Below are 7,992 nucleotides of genomic sequence, written 5' to 3'. Positions count from 1 at the left end.
AGACATTAGAACTTCTTTATGTGGAATTGGGAGACATTAAAATTTTCTTTATGTGGAATTGGGAAGACATTAAAAAGCTTTATGTGGATTTGGGGAGAACATTAAATTTAACTTTGTGTGGAATTTGGGAGAACATTAAAAGCTTTTTATGAATTGGGAGACATTAGAACTTCTTTATGTGGAATTGGGAGACATTAAAACTTCTTTATGTGGAATTGGGAGACATTAGAACTTCTTTATGTGGAATTGGGAGACATTAGAACTTCTTTATGTGGAATTGGGAGACATTAGAACTTCTTTATGTGGAATTGGGAGACATTAGAACTTCTTTATGTGGAATTGGGAGACATTAAAACTTCTTTATGTGGAATTGGGAGACATTAGAACTTCTTTATGTGGAATTGGGAGACATTAGAAGCTTCTTTGTGTGGAAATTGGCGGAGACATTACTTCTTTATTGTGGAATTGGAAGAACATTGAACTTTCTTTATGTGGAATTGGGATTGACTTGACTTTCCTTTATTAGTGGAATTGGGAGAACATTAGAACTTTCTTTTGTGGAAATTGGGAGACATTAGAAACTTCTTTGTGTGGAATTGACACATTAGAAACTTCTTTGTGTGGAATTGGGAGACATTAGAACTTCTTTATGTGGTGGAATTGGGAGAACATTAGAACTTCTTTTGTGTGGAATTGGGAAGACATTAGAACTTCTTTGGTGTGGAATTGGGAGACATTAAGAACTTTTATGTGGGATTTGGGAGAACATTAGAACTTCTTTATGTGGGGGAATTGGAGACATTGGAAGAAGAACTTCTTTATTGTATTGGAATTGGGAGAAATTAAAACTTCTTTATGTGGAACATTGGGAGACATTAGAACTTCTTTTATGTGGAATTGGGATTCTTTATGTGGAATTGGGAGCATTAGACTTTCTTTAATGTGGAATTGGGAGACATTATTCTTTATGTGGAATTGGGAGACATTAGAATCTTTTATGTGGAATTGGGAGAACATTAGAAACTTTCTTTAGTGGAATTGGAAGACCATTAAAATTTCTTTAGGGGTTGGAATTGGGAGACATTTAGAATCTCTTTATGAATTGGCAAGAACAATTGGGAGCACTTATCTTTTGTTGTGGATTGGGAGACTTAGAAACTTCTTAATTGTGTGAATTGGGTTAGACATTAGAACTTGCTTTATGTGGAATTGGGAGACCCATTAGAACTTCCTTTTGTGGAAATTGGGAGACATTAGAACTTTTTGTGTGGAAATTGGGAGACATTAGAAACCTTTCTTTGTGTGGAATTGGGATCGTTATTAACTTCTTTGTGTTGGTTAATTGAAAGAACATTAGAACTTCTTTGTGTGGATTGGGAGACATTAGAACTTCTTTGTGTGGATTGGGAGACATTAGAACTTCTTTGTGTGGGGTTGGAATTGGGAGACATTAGAACTTCTTTGTGTGGTTTAATTTGGGGAGACCCATTAGAACTTCCTTTTTTGTGTGGAATTGGGAGACATTAAATTTGTCTTTGTGTGGAATTGGGGAGACATTAGACTTCTTTATGTGGATTGGTGGAGACATTAGAACTTCTTTGTGTGGAATTGGGAGACATTAGAACTTCTTTGTGTGGAATTGGGAGACATTAGAACTTCTTTATGTGGAATTGGGAGACATTAGAACTTCTTTGTGTGGAATTGGGAGACATTAGAATTCTTTGTGGGGTGGGGAATGGGGAGAACTTAGAAAGTTTCGTTGGAATTGGGAGAAATTTCGAACTTCTTTCTGTTGGAATTGGGAACATTAGCCCTTCTTTGTGTGGAATGGGAGACATTAGAACTTCTTTTGTGGAATTGGGAAGAACATTAGAAACTTTCTTTATGGGAATTGGGAGACATTAGAACTTCTTTGTGTGAATTGGGAGACATTTAGAAACTTTCTTTATGGGGAATTGGGTGACATTAGAACTTCTTTGTGTGGAAATTGGGAGACATTAGAACCTTCTTTTATGTGGAATTGGGAGGAAATTAGAACTTCCTTTGTGGGGAATTGGGGAGCATTAGAACTTTCTTTGTGTGGAATTGGGAGACATTAAAAACTTCTTTTGTTGGTTGGGAATTTTTTGGGAGACATTAAAAATACTATTTCCATAATTTTGAAAGTACGTTAGATACCAGTACGAAAACTTGAAGGACATATAAAAGGAGTATTTTTTTTTTTTTTTTCGAAAAGTGGGAGCATTGTTACTATGAAAGGAACCAGGAAATTTTCTATTAAAAAACACCTTGTTCCGCTGTAAAAAAAAAGAAAAAAGGAAAGGATGTAAAAAATTGCTTTTATTCATCGCAGCTAGTTTATGCAAAATTGTGATTTTTTAATTTTTTGAATTTTTAAAGCTTAATTGCTACGCATCGTTGTTGCTAATGTAAAGATAAAGGAATAGATATTTTTTAATTGTTCCATACCAATGTCCATTAAAAGAAAAGTTATATAATTATTAGGTAAGTGATACTTCCATATTATTTTCAGAATTTTAAGTCAATAAACGGTTAATCATTAGACTGTGAAATTACTCAAAAATTATCAATTATTGAAGTAAAATTCAAATTTGTAACCTATATATAGGAAAGCAAGGACAGAATCAGCCGATCAGAATCCGTGAATAGATAAACAAGATTCCCAAATATTCCGCAAAACGAAGAATCGTATTCATTTCTCAAAATTAAATTTAAATTGAAGGTTTCATATTTTCTCTGCGAAAATTTTACGAAGAAATTCGTTTTCCACAAGTAAACTTTGAGTTTTTCAACATTCTTCGTGGACAAGAAACTGCAGGAATTATTGAAGGTGCTCTTATTTGATACAATCAACATTATGTGTAGTATATTATCGAAGCAGCGTGAAATGTATTTCAAACATTTGTAGCTTAATGACTGTAATCACGGTGTTATAAAATTTTCGTGTATGTATATTATATGTATATATATATATATATATATATATATACTATATATATATATATATATATAAGCGAATTCACAGGAAAATGATAGTCAGAAATACAGCGCTTTCTGACTATTATTTTCCTGTGGGATTCGCTTATTTATGAGTCACGTGCATCTACAGTGATTTTTTAAATATATATATATATATATATATATATATATATATATATATATATACCCACACATATATATAATATATATATATATACTAATATGTATATTAATTATGTATATATATATTATATATATATATATCATATATATATATATATAATATATATATATATATATATATCTATATATATATATATATATATATATATATATATATATATGTATTATACATAAAATATCACACATCTTCGTATAGATGGATAGGCATTTTTCTTTTTATTCAAACTCGAGGTTTTCTGAATGGAGGAAATGGTCTGGATCGACTGGAGTATACGGTGGCAATGAGGATGCAATGTGTGAAGCGAAAAGTGAAATGACGGTGAAGTGAGCTGTGAAATGATTCGGGAGGCGAACTACTACTAACTACTACTACTACTACTACTACTAATACAATGCGTCGGCATTCAGAAAGGAAATGCTAATGGCGACTGACGGGGACTGCTTCTTGGTCGCTGGAAAAATAATAATACGGAGGAAATGGATGGCAAACATTGTTGTGGTGGCTGTGCTGTTTATTATTCTGGTCTCTCTCTCTTCTCTCTCTTCTCTCTCTCACTCTCTCTCATCTCTCTCTCCGCTCTCATCTGCTCGTCTCTCTCTCTTCCCCTCTCTCTCTCTATCATGCGTGTGTATTCTGCTGTGATTATATATATATATATATATATATATAATATATATATATATCTATATATATATATGTATATGTATATTTATTATATACACACACATTATATCGGTACATATATATTCATATATGTATACACGTATATAGATATAGTAGAATATGTATATATATATATTGAATATATATATAAATAATATAGTAGTATATATATATTATATATTATATATATATATATATATATGTATATATATGTATATGATATATTTGTACACATATAATCACGCCAGATTATATATATATATATGTGTGTATGTGTGTGTATACGTATATATAAATACGTAAAGAAGCGAAATTCTTAGAAAGGAAAAATGGGAGAGTTTACCAAAGAATAAGAAATAGAAATAGAAAAATGTAGTCAGAGAGAAGAGGTAAATCTAAAAAAGAATAATGTATGAAAAAAAATGTATACAAAGATGGAGGAAATATTAAAAGATGTGAAAAGGCCAAAAAATAAACTGAAAAATATATCGGGAATCAATGAAAGAGAACAGACGGGAATTAAGAAAAAATTAACAAAATATGTGAAAGCAATCACCAATGAATAGAAAGAAAAATGAATAAAAAGAAAAATAAGCAAAAAATTCGGTTCCATGAGGTTGATTTCACAGCAGTATGAAAACGCCGTTTTATATATAAATAAAACACCAGATTTGTCTGCGTTTTTTTGGCAATACTTTTATCACATTCGCAGATATTGTCTTTGACCACTCCACGTTATATCGACTATTGGTTCTCGGTATATCTTTTTTATTTATTCCTTTTTTTTTTTTTTTTTTTTTTTACTTTATTCTCCATTTTTTTTAGTTTATTTCTTCCTTGGAATGGCTGACAGTTTTCGTTTTAGCTATGGCGATCAGGCGATAAATTCTCAATTATTTTTCCAGTATTTTGTAGGTGTTTGTAAGCTGTACGTGTTTAATAATAAATAATAATAATAATAGTGTGTTAACAAGAATGTTTGAAAGAGGTTCTTCTTCCAAAATAATAATAATAATCATAATAATAAATAGTAATAATAATATATAACATTAATTTGTTAAACAAGTCTGAGCAGATTATTTGAAAAACGGGAACAGGGGGTAGGTGATAAAAAAGGTGGACTGATGAGAAAAAAACCATAACGTCTATGATATATATATATATATATATATATATATATATATATTATATATATGTATATATATATATATTTATTTATTTGTACACACACAGTGCTATAGTTTGTTGGTGTAAAAGCTAGTTTATTTTTTGCTTACACGTTTATTTGCCTTTTTTTTTTTTTTTTTTTTTTTTTGGGGGGGGGGGTTGTGTGCCGAGGTTGGGGACCCGGGATTGAGGATGTTGCTTATGTCCTTGACGAATTGCCCAAAATACGGCACGATTCAACCGTTCCTCTCGTTCTACCATCTAATTAACATTTCCCTTCTTGCGTGTAACTGTGGCAATGGACTCACCCCATTCCTTTTAATTTCTCGAAAGGAAAATGCGACACGCACCATCCAGACCCAAATTTCCCGAAAGCCTCTGAAATACATTCGTTGTGAAATCCGACATGCACCCGGGATATAGCTCTGCCCTCCTGACTCCAGGTTACTTTGCATCCAAACCTCCGGTAACTTTAAACTCGGTGTCCAAGCCTAGTCCCTTTCCTCCATCTCTATTAGCCCTCTAGAGGCGAATAAACTTCCTCGCAAAGGTAGTCTACACAGAGAGCGAGAGAGAGAGAGAGAGAAAGAGAGAAATACTGCAAGTCTGTGTATATATATTTGTTTATAAAAGGGAATAAGCGGAGTGCGCAAACAACCTCCCTCTCTCTGGGAATTGTTGCTTGGTCTATATTTCTATTCGATTTTGCTACCGTGCTGCAGATGAAGGTTGGTGTTGCTTGTGTGTGTGTGTGTGTGTGTATCTGTGTGTGTTATTGTGTGCATATTATACTAGCGGTACGTTAGATAAAAGGTCAACGAGGCTGGAATATAAATAGAAGGAAAACATATCAACCTTTTCCAGATAGAATGTTCACTCTCTAGGGAACTGTATGTTTAAAAGTCAATTGTGAGTTAGGTAAATATGTGAACGCCTTTTCCAAGATACGGAGGAAATATCTAAAATAAGAATTAACTTAAAAATATTCGCAAACTTGTGTTGTTTATACTTTTATGCAATCCTAACATTAGACACCTCTTTGTTACAAAAGTAAATTTGCGAAGACGATGATTATACCTTGTTCATCTCCTTCCTTGAAAGGGGAGGGGGGTAGTGTTATATGCGGTGCACTGTAGGCATTACTTAAGGATCTTTGCAGCGTGCCTTCGGCCCCTACCTGCAACATTTCATTCATTCCTTTTACTCCACCTCCTTTCATATTCTCTTCCTTCCATCTTGCTTTCCTCGCTCTCCTAGCAATTGTTTCAACATTTTAAACGCTGAATGACCTCGTAGGTCCCGGCACTTGGCAGTTGGCTTGAATGTTAAGTTTCAGTTCCACCAGCACGTCGAATCCCTTCAAATACTTTGCGCCATTTATCTCTTATCTGGAAATTCATCCTTAGATTTCCGCAAGAATATAGACATGAGTCCTATGGTAAAATCAGGCTTTGATTTCTATGTTAAATTCAGGCTTTTGAGTCCTATGATAAAAGCAGGCTTTTGAATCTTATAGTAAAATCAGGCTTTGAGTCCTAGGGTAAAATCAGACTTTGAGTCCTATGGTAAAATCAGACTTTGAGTCCTGTGATAAAATCAGGCTTTTGAGTCCTATGATAAAATCAGGCTTTGAGTCCTATGATAAAAGCAGGTTTTTGGATCCTATGGTAAAATCAGGCTTTTGAGTCCTATTGTAAAATCAGTCTTTGAGTCCTATGGTAAAATCAGGCTTTTGAGTCCTATGGTAAAATCAGGCTTTTGAGTCCTATGGTAAAATCAGTTTGAGAGGAAAATAGGCTTTTGAGTCCTATTGTAAAATCATCTTTGAGTCCTATGGTAAAATCAGGCTTTTGAGTCCTATTGTAAAATCAGTCTTTGAGTCCTATGGTGGGAAATCAGGCTTTTTGTGAGTCCGCTATGGTAAAATCAGGCTTTTGAGTCCTATGGTAAAATCAGGCTTGTAATCATAATGATCAGTGAAGCTTCCACCTCCTACAGGACAACTGGATTTAGTATATCCTCAGAATTACCTCTTAAGAATATTGATTGATTTTGATTGATTGATCTATAGACTTTTGGCATACATGCCAAGCACTGGGGCGACTGAGGCCATTCGGCGCTGAAACGGAAATTGACAGTGAAAAGGTCTGGAAGGTGTAACAGGAGGAAAACCTCAAAGCAGTTGCACTATGAATCAATTGTTACGAAAGGGTGGAAAATAAGATGGAAGGAAGAGAATAGGAACGGAGGTACAGTAAAAGGAACGAAAGGGGTTGCAGCTAGGGGCCGAAGGCACGCTGCAAAGAACCTTCAGTAATGCCACGCACCGTATGAGGTGGACTGACGGCACACAATCTACGCTAGGGGGGATCTCTTTAGAATGACCCCAGGGGTTTTAGGGGCTCGTTGACTAGGACTTATATTTCTGGGGATTATTTTCTTTATGATATTTAAAGTCTTTTGTTTATGTTTTTACGGTAATCCCCAACGGACTTGTACGAAACACGGATTAAAACCTCTGGGGGTTCATTGCCCAGGAAAGATGTCCTAAAACATGTATAAAATGTCGTAAATTGACAAGTTGGATGTCCAAAGTTTTGCTACGTACATGCTTGAGTTATGATGCATCCAATAGTCTCTTAGGGGAATTTAATTGCCACTCATTGGCACTCGACCTGGTCAGGTCAATTTTCTGCATCCATGTAGGTGGGGGATAAAGAAAACTGAAGAAAAATCAAGAAGACTAAGGGATAAAGAAAACTGAAGAAAGGCAAGAGTGAAGAAGGAATAAAGAAAATTCAAAGGAAGCGATGGAAGCGAGAAAGGCGGAAATCTCTCATCGAAAAGGTTGTTATTCAGGCACTTCAGGTAATTTTGGAAAAATGGTTGGGGTTGGTGAGGAAAAAATATATATAAATGAAAATAAAGAAGGAGTTTGTAATATATATACATATGTATATATGTGTTATATGTAACAT

Source organism: Macrobrachium nipponense, chromosome 33 (genome assembly GCF_015104395.2).
Source record: "Macrobrachium nipponense isolate FS-2020 chromosome 33, ASM1510439v2, whole genome shotgun sequence".
In the NCBI taxonomy this organism is placed as follows: Eukaryota; Metazoa; Arthropoda; class Malacostraca; order Decapoda; family Palaemonidae; genus Macrobrachium; species Macrobrachium nipponense.
This window is presented reverse-complemented; position numbering follows the sequence as displayed.